At 41.5% G+C, this 12,383-nt stretch overlaps 1 pseudogene; it reads left to right on the plus strand.

The window, feature by feature from the left end:
- The first annotated feature begins 1,145 nt into the window (after positions 1-1,145).
- On the plus strand, positions 1,146-1,265 carry LOC115216878 (annotated as a pseudogene).
- The last annotated feature ends 11,118 nt before the right edge of the window (positions 1,266-12,383 follow it).

Here is a 12,383-nt window from a genome sequence, read left to right on the forward strand (position 1 = left end):
TGACAACTGCCTTTAAGAACGAAACCCAACCTCCACATATATACCGAAACAAAATAGCAGTTGTTGACTGAGATTGACGACACATACTCACCGCCGCCATCATCACCGCCGTCACTGTCATCACGTCCTCCCCCCCTCATCATCATCATCATCATCATCATCATCATCCTCATCCTCACCGCCATCATCATCACCGTCACTGCCATCATTGTCCTCATCATTATCACCATCATCGACATCATCGTCATCACCACCATCGACATCGTCATCGTCGTCATCATTATCATCCTCCTCATCATCATCATCAGCAGCAGCAGCAGCAGCTACAGAGCAACATCATTATCATCATCGCCATCACCGTCGTCATCATCATCATCATCATCCTCATCGCCGCCGCCGCCACCGTTGTCGTCGTCACCAACGTCATCAGGTTCTTCGTACTGGTTACGATATTGGTAAAAATCTTCTTTATGCTTCGATATTGATCGCGGTGCCGTTTCTTGAGGATGACAATACAAAAATATTAACAACAACAACAACGACCACAGCAACAACAAAAATAACAATAACAACAACAAAAAGAAGCAGAAGAAGAAGAAGAAGAAGAAGAAGAAGAAGAAGAAGAAGAAGAAGAAGAAAGAAGAAGAAGAAGAAGAGAAGAAGAAGAAGAACAACAACAACAACAGCAATAATAATAATAATAATAATAATAATAATAATAATAATAATAATAATAATAATAATAATAATTCAGAAAAAGTATAGATTTTGTTAAAAAAAATGTTCCAATATATTTGTAGGATTATTATTCTACGATGCGTCATATAAGCGGAAAATCCAGCATTGATGTCGTTTTACGCTTTAATTCAAGTACATCTATATTTTGCATGAAAGCGAATTCTTACATGTTTATTATCATTTTTCTTTGAGGGGGTGAGGAAGGGGGTTGTAAATTTCTGATTTCAGAACGTTTCTGGTAATGGTCAAGTTTTAGATTATCACGGAAAAAAAAGAGAAAGAAAATATTTTAAAAATTTATGTTAAAGAATAATAATGCAATCCTAAATAAATTATGTACAGCAAAACAAGGTTTAGTAAATGGGAGAAATTCAGGAAAAGGAATTCTTAATAAGTATGCAGATATGGCTTACGGCCATATTACGCTGAAAGCACCTCGTTCTCGTCCGATCACCAAAGTTAAGCAACTTCGAGCCTAGTTAGTACTTAGATGGGTGACTGCTTGGGAAACCTAGGTGCTGTAAGCGTCACACATTTATAGGCGTAGGAGTGGCTGTGTGGTAAGTAGCTTGCTTACCAACCATATGGTTCCGGGTTCAGTCCCACTGCGTAGCACCTTGGGCAAGTGTTTTCTACTGTAGCCTCGGCGACGACCAAAGCCTTGTGAGTGGATTTGGTATGTATATATATATGTGTGTGTGTGTGTGTGTGTGTGTGTGTGTGTGTGTGTGTGTGTGTGTGTGTGTGTGTGTGTGTGTATTTGTGTGTGTGTGTGTGTGTTTGTACTCCCAGCATCGCTTGACAAACCGATGCTGGTGTGTTTACGTATCCGTAACTTAGTGGTCCGGCAAAACGAGACTGATAGAATAAGTACTAGACTTCCAAAGAATAATTTCTGGGATAGATTTGCTCGACTAAAGGCAGTGCTCCTGCATGGCCGCAGTCAAATGACTGAAACAAGTAAAAGAATTGAAGAAAGAGTAAAAGAGAGAGAGAGAGAGAGAGAGAGAGAGAGAGGAGAGAGAGAGAGAGAGAGAGAGAGAGAGAGAAGGATAATAATGCAATCCTAAATAAATTATGTGCTGCAGAATAAGGTTTAGTAAATGGGAGAAATTCAGGAAAAGGATTTTTAATAAGAATGCAGATATAAAAGAATCTGTGTGTCTTTTATTATTTATTAGAGACTTTTATTATCCGGCGTGGATTCGCTCGATATTTTATTAACTGGCTTGAGTTCGCTCGGCAACGAAAGCAAGTCAGATCAGTAGCGGATTCTGTTTGTTTAAATCATGTTACGAAAGCTGCAGGAAGAAACTGCGTTCGTAGCTAGGAACCTGCGAAAAGCGACACGTGCTGCAGCTTATAAATGATTGGCGGAGCATAGTGCTAATCAGCTGCGTGACACACCACAAACGAATGGTCGTTTGGAGCCGATATCGTGAGTAAAATGAAAGTCTATCAGATTATGTGGTTTACAGAACAAACCAGGGTTTTGAGCTACTTTTCCGGATTCATTTTCGATGAAACTGAAAATCAACTACAGCGTTCAAGTAGACTGTTGTTCACACATGGTTACCAAGCACACACAAAAAAAAAGGTTTGATTTGTCTGTTGTCTGTAATTTAGGGGGCATCCCATTCATAGCAGATATGTCTAGTATTTCTTTGGTAGGCACTTGAGAAGGTTATTGTCTGCAAAGTTTTTAAGTATCACTCATTAAGTCAAGTCTAGCATTATGATCGTGTAGGACGGCTGAGGGCGAAGCAATGCAAGAAGGCGGCATTAGCAGACTGGATGAATGTGGTGCCTAGCAAACTTTCTCTATTTAATTATCATGCTAAGAATCTGTAAAATGTAAGTGATGACGCGTAATTATAAACTGAAACAATGTGCAGCTGTATCTGACAGCAGTGCATTCAAGGATTCCTGTCAAAAGTAAAATCAGACAGCGAAACACTCAATTCCTGAATGAGAAATTCTTTTATGAAATTAATCTTTTCTACTCTAGGCACATTTATGGGGAAGGAGCCAGTCGATTAGATCGACTCCAGTACGCAACTGGTACTTAATTTATCGACTCCGAAAGGATGAAAGGCAAAGTCGGCCTCAGCGGAATTTGAACTCAGAACGTAACGGTAGACGAAATACTGCTAAGCATTTCGCCCGGCGAGCTAACGTTTCTTATTTCTTTACTGCCCACAAGGGGCTAAACACAGAGAGGACAAACAAGAACAGACAAACGGATTTAGTCTATTATATCGATCCCAGTGTGTTACTGGTACTTATTTAATCGACCACGAAAGGATGAAAGGCAAAGTCGACCTCGGCGGAATATGAACTCAGAACGTAACGGTAGACGAAATACCTATTTCTTCACTACCCACAAGGGGCTAAACACAGAGAGGATAAACAAGGACAGACAAACGGATTAAATCGATTATATCGACCCCAGTGTGTAACTGGTACTTATTTAATCGACCACGAAAGGATGAAAGGCAAAGTCGACCTCGGCGGAATTTGAACTCAGAACGTAACGGTAGACGAAATACCTATTTCTTCACTACCCACAAGGGGCTAAACACAGAGAGGATAAACAAGGACAGACAAACGGATTAAATCGATTATATCGATCCCAGTGCGTAACTGGTACTTATTTTATCGACCCCGAAAGGATGAAAGGCAAAGTCGACCTCGGCGGAATTTGAACTCAGAACGTAGGGGCAGACGAAATACAGCTACGCATTTCGCTCGGCGTGCTAATGTTTCTGCCATCTCGTCGCCTTGCGTATTTCAGTTTCCGTCTACCAAATCCTCTCACAAGTCTTTGGTTGGCCCGAGGCTAAAGTAGAAAAAACTTGACCAAGGTGTCATACAGAGGGACTGAATCCGGAACCATGTGGTTGAAAAGCAAGCTTCTCACCACAGCTACTCGTGTGCCTATATATGTTTGGGAGTTTTTTGTTTGTTTTTTAGATACATACATTTATTCATGGAAGATTATGTTTTCTTTTCCTTTCATGCAAATTATCGCATTTACCCGAACGGCCTGTACAGTGTGTGGAGGCGCAATGGCCCAGTGGTTAGGGCAGCGGACTCGCGGTCGTAGGATCGCGGTTTCGATTCCCAGACCGGGCGTTGTGAGTGTTTATTGAGCGAAAACACCTAAAGCTCCACGAGGCTCCGGCAGGGATCACAACTTTCTCTCATTCTTACTTCCTGTTTCTGTTGTACCTGTATTTCAAGGGGCCGGCCTTGTCACTCTCTGTGTCACGCTGAATATCCCCGAGAACTACGTTAAGGGTACACGTGTCTGTGGAGTGCACAGCCACTTACACGTTAATTTCACGGATCAACTGGAACCCTCGTCGTCGTAACCGACGGAGTGCTTCCACCACTGTACAGGGTGTTCGATTCAGTCTAATTCAGTCTACTTGCGTGAAGAGTCAGCCACTAGCGCGAACATGAAGAGGAATCCATTTGATTCTTTTCATCAAACGACTAATTGTTCATCTTTTACTCTTGTACTCTTTTAGTTGTTTCAGTCATTTGACTGTGGTCATGCTGGTGCAGCGACTTTAGTCGAGCAAATCGACCCCAGGACTTATTCTTTGTAAGCCTAGTACTTATTCTATCGGTCGAACCGCTAAGTTACGGGGACCGAAACACACCAGCATCTGTTGTCAAGCGATGTTGGGTGGACAAACACAGACACACAAACATATATATATATATATATATACGATGGGCTTCTTTCAGTTTCCGTCTACCAAATCCACTCACAAGGCTTTGGTCGGACCGAGGCTATATATAGTAGAAGACACTTGCCCAAGGTGCCACGCAGTGGGACTGAACCCGGAACCATGTGGTTCGTAAGCTAGCTACTTACCGCACAGCCACTCCTACGCCTATATATATCGTCGAGAATGACGGAGAATCCATCCAGCACAATGTCAGAATAAAAGACAGCCTAATCATAGCTGTGATGTCTTCCCCCATAGAACTGTCTGTTCATATCATGTCATAGATGCTATGCTCTATATGTTATGGCTCTTGTCAGTCACATGATTAAGCCATGAATGAAATCGGTTGTGACAAATGACAAACATAACAGAATCGTTATATAGGCGCAGGTGTGGGCGTAGGTTAAAAGAACTTAGTTTCCAATCATGGGGTCGTTTGATCAGTCCTGTAAAGCGGAACCTTAGGTGTGTGTCTTCTACTTTAATCCCAGGCTGACCAAAGCCATCTGAGTGGATTTGATAGACGGAAACTGAAACCCACCTATTATTGTGTGTGTGTGTGTGTGTGTGTGTGTGTGTGTGTGTGTGTGTGTGTGTGTTTGCGTAATGTATGTATATGTAACAACACACGTGTTGTTGGCGATTGTTTTTCCTTCTTTAGCTTATTCCGTTTTTCTTTCCGACGAAGATTTATGCTAGAAACGTCAAAAACTCTCTTTTTACCGTACATCAAACAAATACATTCCATGTGCACGTCCTCTTATCGTTTCTTATTGTTATTTTTAATGTCCGTTAGCCACTAACCCTTTTTTCTATTTTCTCTCCTTGTTTATTTCTGTGTTTCTTTCTGCCGAAGAGCGTAGGCTCGAAACGTAAAAGTCTGTCTCACTTCCCGAGCGTTAAACTAATACATCTGTTTGTTGTTTACACACCCGTCTTCGTCTATTGTTTTTGGTAAATTCTCACTATATATATATATATATATATATATATATATATATACATATATATATTTTTTTAATGTTTCAGTCATTTGACTGCGGCCATGTTGGAGCACCGCCTTTAGTCGAGCAAATTGACCCCGGGACTTATTCTTTGTAAGCCCAGTACTTATTCTATCGGTCTCTTTTGCCGAACCGCTAAGTGACGGGGACGTAAACACACCAGCATCTGTTGTCAAGTAATGCTAGGGGGACAAACACAGACACACAAACACATACACACACACTTATGTGTATATATATATATATAATATATATATATATACGACAGGCTTCTTTCAGTTTCCGTCTACCAAATCCACTCACAAGGCTTTGGTCGGCCCGAGGCTATAGTAGAAGACACTTGCGCAAGGTGCCACGCAGTGGAACTGAACCCTGAACCATGTGGTTCGTAAGTAAGTTACTTACCACACAGTCACTCCTACGCCTATAAAATTTGTTGAAAAAACTCCGCAATAATTATACACTACCCCAATACAATAAAGCTGATTAAGGAGACGAAGAAGTTATGGAAATATTTCCGTTTAGAAACCATGAGTATGAGAGTTTATAAAGCGAGGATTCCCCTATAGGACAAACTAATATAACAGTAAAACCGCTCAGAAAAGAAACCCAAAATCCTCAACGAAATGTAGAATACATCGAACAACACAGTTCCAGAATAGATTGAATGGTCACGACAGGAAAACATTTGATCGCAATTCAACTGTATCAGAACTGAACTTGGACTAAACAGCAACAATAAATCGTAGTACGATATATTTCCTACGGCGTCTTAGGCAGTGCTCGAACCCGTGCTTCAACGTCCGTAGCTCTCAGGGGAGACTATTAACACCGACTGATTGAATAAACTCGAGCCGAATCAATAGAAGTTTGTGTTGTTGAAAATAACAGCTAAATCTTTCTCAAATAATGCTAGATTTATTCAATCATATAGACAGACGAAAGACTGCTAAGCATTTTGCCCGGCGTGCTAACGTTTCTGCCAGCTTGCCGCCTAAATATTCTTTTCAACTCTGGGCACAAGGACCGAAATTTTTGAGAAAGGTACCAGTCGATAATTTATCGCCTTCGAAAGGATGAAAGGCAAAGTCCACCTCGGCGGAATTTGAACTCAGAACGTAAAGACAGACGAAATACAGCTAAATTTTTCGCCAGGCGTGCTAACGATCCTGCCAGCTCAATACAGCATGATTAGTTAGTTAAAAATGACCGACACGTGTCTCTGCTGCATAGAGTATGTGCACTTGTGTATGCAATCCACACTATTCTGCTATGCACCTTCCTGCTATTCACGGTTTTTCCACAAGCGTGGTCCGAATGAACTGAGATTACTAATGCATGGCAAGCTTATTTCATTACTCTCCTTTGCCTTAAGGTATAAAAGGAAAGTGAAAGGGGTATCTTGAGATCTAATGTGGTTACAAAATTATTTTGTCTCTGACCTCGTGTTAACCTTAGTTCTAGGATGAAACTGAGAGTTCTATGTATTAAATTAGGGCAAAGTATATCCGAATGTTCTAATATAGCTTCATCTATGTTAATGGTTCTTAACTGGGGTCCATACGGCCTCTGAGGACCCACATAAGATTTGGAGGTGGGAGGTTCAAGTAACAAAATATTAAATTTGAGATCCACAATAGTATTTTAAGGGCCCCTGAAAAAGCTTTCTTTAGATATATCTATTGGTATGTATCGTGTTTCCACGAAAATAAGACTAGACATATATTAATTGTCACTCCGGAATGACGCACTAGTGCTTAGTTTCAGGGAGAGTTCATTTTTTTTTTCATGCACTGAAAAACGACATTATTGAGACCCCCTTCGGTCATGACTGACCATGGGATTGCACCTAGAAAGTTACCCTCGCAGGCGCAAGTCCAGGCAAGGTTGTTTATGGGAGACCAGCAGTCGCTCATGTATATACCGGCCTCCCCTCTCCACACCACTGATGTTATCCAAGGGAAAGGCAAAGGCCGATAAAGCTTGGCATCTGTGACGTCGCAACTCATTTCTACAGCTGAGTAGACTGGAGCAACGTGAAATAAAGTGTCTTGCTCAAGAACACAACACACAGCCCGGTCCGGGATTCGAACTCACAACCTCACGATCGTAAGCTCGACGCTCTAACCACTGAGCCACGCGCCTTCACCACATTACGAAAAACATTACGAAATAGAAAATTAGGAAATTACTAAATAAACAGAAATTACGAAAAGCGATCTACATTTTCATGATGATTTAATTGTTCTTTTACTCAGAAACTCATTAAGAGTAATTTATTCAAAAAGTCATGTCAATGTCCTCTGGAATGTCATTGTTTTGCGAATCACCGGATTCCAAAATTCCTGCGGCGTTTTGGTGTGACTCCATTTCCCTGCAGAACTTTTGTCTCCAATCTCTCATGTCAAGCAACAGAGATCTTATTGAATGAGAAGTTCTTGCACAAATAGCCTGCTCGTAGTGCATTGGCAACACAGCTGTCTGTGATTTTGTTCCATGACTTTATCACCTAAGTCACGACCGCTTGGAGGAGGCTGCGTTTCAAAAAATTCTCACACTGATTTCTCGCCATTCTGTTTTTGTAGTCATTGATTCACCTTGCGTAAATAGTCCTTGAATGGTTTATTTATTGCAATGTCAAAAGTCTGAAGATAGGAAGTCATTCCTGCGGGTATCATGATTTGATCTATTCTTCTTTCTGCAAGGAAGTTCTTCATATCTTTTGTGCGGTGCATGCTGGCTGAATTTCAGACTATCAGACCCCTTTGGCCTCCTTGAAAAATAAGTGGCAGCATGAAATAATTCCCCTTCCTTAAAACTGCTTGTGTACACCATGCCTTTTCAATTTCCAGAACACAGGTGCCTGAAACGCGTTCAATTTAATCCTTCCTGCCTTTAGCAATGATTAGAGGTGGGGCTTTACTGCCAACGAGATGAATTGCCAAAATACATGTAACTCGTGCACTTTCGTAACCAGTGGTGGGATTGTAGATTGGCGACGCACCCCTTTGATCAACTGTTGATTGAGATCCTTGGCCTGTGAACGCTGCAGTTTCATCCATAGCAATCATGTTGGAGAGACGGTATTTAGAAAAATCTATCCCATCAACAAAAGACTTAGATACAAGTGCACGTTTAATAATCTCGGTATCTTCCAGCTTGAACAGTATTATCGGCCTTCTCATAGAAAGTTAATGTCCCTGAAGGAAACCAGCCAGCCAGGGTTGTGGTGCCTTGAATTCTTCTGGAAATATACTAAACTGCGGTGTATTTGCAAGAGCAAATGCTTGAAAATCAGTCCTGCCAACAACCAAAGCCTTCGCTTCATTGTCAGCAACCCATTCACAGATGAGTCTTCCAGCTCAGAAAACGGTGGTTGCTGACCTCATCCACACTTGCGTTTCTTTGTATTTCCCTCGTCCACTTGTTGACTGAGTTTATCGTAGTCTACCCGCCATTTTCAAACCATTCGGAAATTCAAACTCTTTTCTTTACAGAAAACAGTAAGATTCTTATTTCTTTATTGCCCACAAGGGGCTAAACATAGAGGGGACAAACAAGGACAGACAAAGGAATTAAGTCGATTACATCGACTCTAGTACGTAACTGGTACTTAATTTATCGACCCCCAAAAGGATGACAGGCAAAGTCGACCTTGGCGGAATTTGAACTCAGAACGTAGGGGCAGACGAAATACCGCTAAGCATTTCGCCCGGCATGCTAACGTTTCTGCCAGCTGAATACAGCATAAACAGTAAGATTCTTGCCCCGTGATTCCTTCACGATTCCTTTCTATTTCTTTCTAACTATTTCTTCTTGCATTCATTTTGTCTTGGGGTGAAAATGACCTGACAAATGATTTCCCATTCAATTTCATTATGTTGTTTTCCGGGAGATTTTTGCCTTGAAAGAAAATGTGTACTTTATTGGATTTTTGCATCTACTGACCACTGATGAAACTGTTACACGACACATTTGAAAGCTCCGAAAAATGGGCTGTCGATTGATGTATTGCTTGTAAATATTTGAGCTACGAAAGAGATGCCAGGATAGATTTTGTGACGTCGTTATTTTTAGCCGCCAAAAGGACAATTTGAACAGTGTATACTCCGCAACAAAGCGGTTTGAATCAATATGAAGAGGCTACTTATTTCTTTCGTCTGTCTGTCGTTCCCAACTAGGGCTTATTTTAAGGGAAGAGCTTATATTATAATCATCCTGAAAAATCATGCTAGGTCTTATTGTCGGGGAAACGCGGTATTGCAAGAAGCAGCTAGATTTCTTTCTCTAACATTTTACATAGTTCAACCTACACAAGTTAATGTGTGACAAACAAAATAGGAATTTTGAAAAAAGTTTCTATAAAACTAGTTTTTAAACATGGAATGTCTATGGGGGTCCATAAGAATAAAATGATTATCAAAAAATGATGGCGGAGGCTTGATTTATTCAATGTTGACTGCTTCCCTTACGGCTTAGATATTGTGATGAATCTCCGAGGCCCCAGACGGATTACGACGAATATTATGACTAATCTCCCAGCCACCAGAAACAGCTGTTGGACTTATACCTCCTATGTATTAAAAGACATTGAATGAAAATAAATTGAATTTAATTACATTAATCAATAGAATTCTGTCTTATACACGCAAGATGTCAATATGGAAGATGCACTTGTTAATTGAGTTTTAGATTATATGAAAATTACTGTGCTCCAGCATGGCCACAGTCAAATGACTGAAACAAGTAAAAGAGAGTAAAAGAGAGTAAAGAGAGTATTCTTTATGTGTATGTATGAAAGTGTATATGTATGAAAATTACCGTGTCCTATAAAAACGAAGATACTTTAAGCTAGTGATAATAATAAAAACTAGTTGAAAGTTAAACCAAATATTATTCAGATATTTATCTCTAAAATCCAAGCACCTAGCCTTTGCGTAGCGGATATATTATCCTATTCAATACACGTTGAGAAGTGTTTAATGACCGCTACGCAAAAGGTAGGTGCCTGGATTTTAGATGTTGATGTACTTGTTGTCAAGCGGCCATGGGAGAAACACTAAAGGAAAGTTCGACATCTGCTGGATTTGATCTCAGAATGCAAAGGAGAGAAACTAAACGCCGAAATGTTCTTCGTACTCAATGATCTGTTTATTGCTTGCCAACTACACGATTCCGGGTGCAGTCCCACTGCGTAGCACCATGAACAGGAGTCTTCTATTATAGCCTCGGGTCGACCAAAACTTTGTGAGTGGATTTGGTAGACGGAAACAGAAAGAAGCCCGTCGTGTATACTACGGCACTCAGTCGGTTACGACGACGAGGGTTTCAGTTGATCCGATCAACAGAACAGCCAGCTCGTGAAATTAGCGAGCACTCCGCAGACTGAGCACTCCACAGACACGTGTACCCTTAACGCAGTTCTCGGAGAGATTCAGCGTGACACAGAGTGTAACAAGGATGGCCTTTGAAATACAGGTACAACAGAAGGAGGAAGAGTAAGAGAAAGCTGCGGTGAAAGAATACAGCAGGGTTCGTAACCAGTCTCTGCTGGAGCATCGTGGAGATTTAGGTGTTTTCGCTCAATAAACACTCACAACGCCCGGTCTGGGAATCGAAACCACGATCCTGCGACCGCGAGGCCTCTGCCCTAACCGCTGGACCATTGCGCTTCCACGCGCCGTATCTATCTATCTATCTATCTATCTATCTATCTATCTATCTATCTATCTATCTATCTATCTATCTAACTATCTATTTGTCTATCTATCTATCTATCTATCTATCTATCTATCTATCTATCTATCTATCTATCTATCTATCTATCTATCTATCTATCTATCTATCTATGGTTTTCGACCAGGTAGGAGCTGCCTGACCCAGCTCTTACAACATTATGACTGGGTGTTGAGGCAGTTAACCAACAAATCAAATGTGGACGTAATCTACCTTGATTTTGCATAAGCTTTTGACAAGGTGGATCATGGTATGATATGCCACAAACTGCGTAACCTTGGCATAGCTGGAAAACTTGGAGTGTGGTTACATGACTTCCTGAAAGATAGGAGTCAGGCAGTAGTGGTTAATGGAGCCACCTCTATGAACACACAAATAGTGAGCGGTATTCCACAGGGCACAGTCTTGGGACCACTGCATTTTATAGTGGCCCTTTCAGATATGCCCTCAAATACCCGGATAGCCACTCTGGCCAGCTATGCAGACGATACGAAAGTCTCGCAGAAAATACAGAACCCCAGCGGTGTTGCACACCTGCAGCAGGAGTTGGACTCAATCTACAGATGGGCTGAGGATAATAATATGCAGTTTAATGCTGAAAAATTCCAGGCCCTGCGCTACCAGCATCCAAAACTGAATATTAAACTTACCGGATACACCGGTCCACAGGGAATTTCAATCCCAGAGCCTAAGTCTGTGAGGGACCTGGGTATCGACTTGAGTGATGATACCTCTTTCTAAGTGCACATTATCAGGATGGCGACAAAGTGCAGACGACTGGCTGGGTGGATCCTAAGAACATTCAGAACCAGAGATAAGGAAACCATGATGGTCATCTGGCGGACATTCATCCTCAGCCGCCTGGATTACTGCTCACAGCTATGGTCACCCACCAGTGTAAAATTAACAGCGGACCTTGAAGCAATCCAGAGAAGATTCACAAAGAAGATCGTCTCTTTGCAACAGCTCAGCTACTGGGAACGGTTGAAATAGCTAAGACTCTACTCCCTGGAGAGAAGACGGGAGAGGTATGCAGTAGTATATGTCTGGAAGATCCTGGAAGGAATTGTGCCAAATTTTGGCATTGTAAGCTACACCAATGCCAGAACGGGACGACACTGCATAGTGCCAAAGATCCCAGCAATGCCATCACGCTTCAGGACCA

The sequence above is a fragment of the Octopus sinensis genome, linkage group LG10 (genome assembly GCF_006345805.1).
Source record: "Octopus sinensis linkage group LG10, ASM634580v1, whole genome shotgun sequence".
Classification (NCBI taxonomy): Eukaryota; Metazoa; Mollusca; class Cephalopoda; order Octopoda; family Octopodidae; genus Octopus; species Octopus sinensis.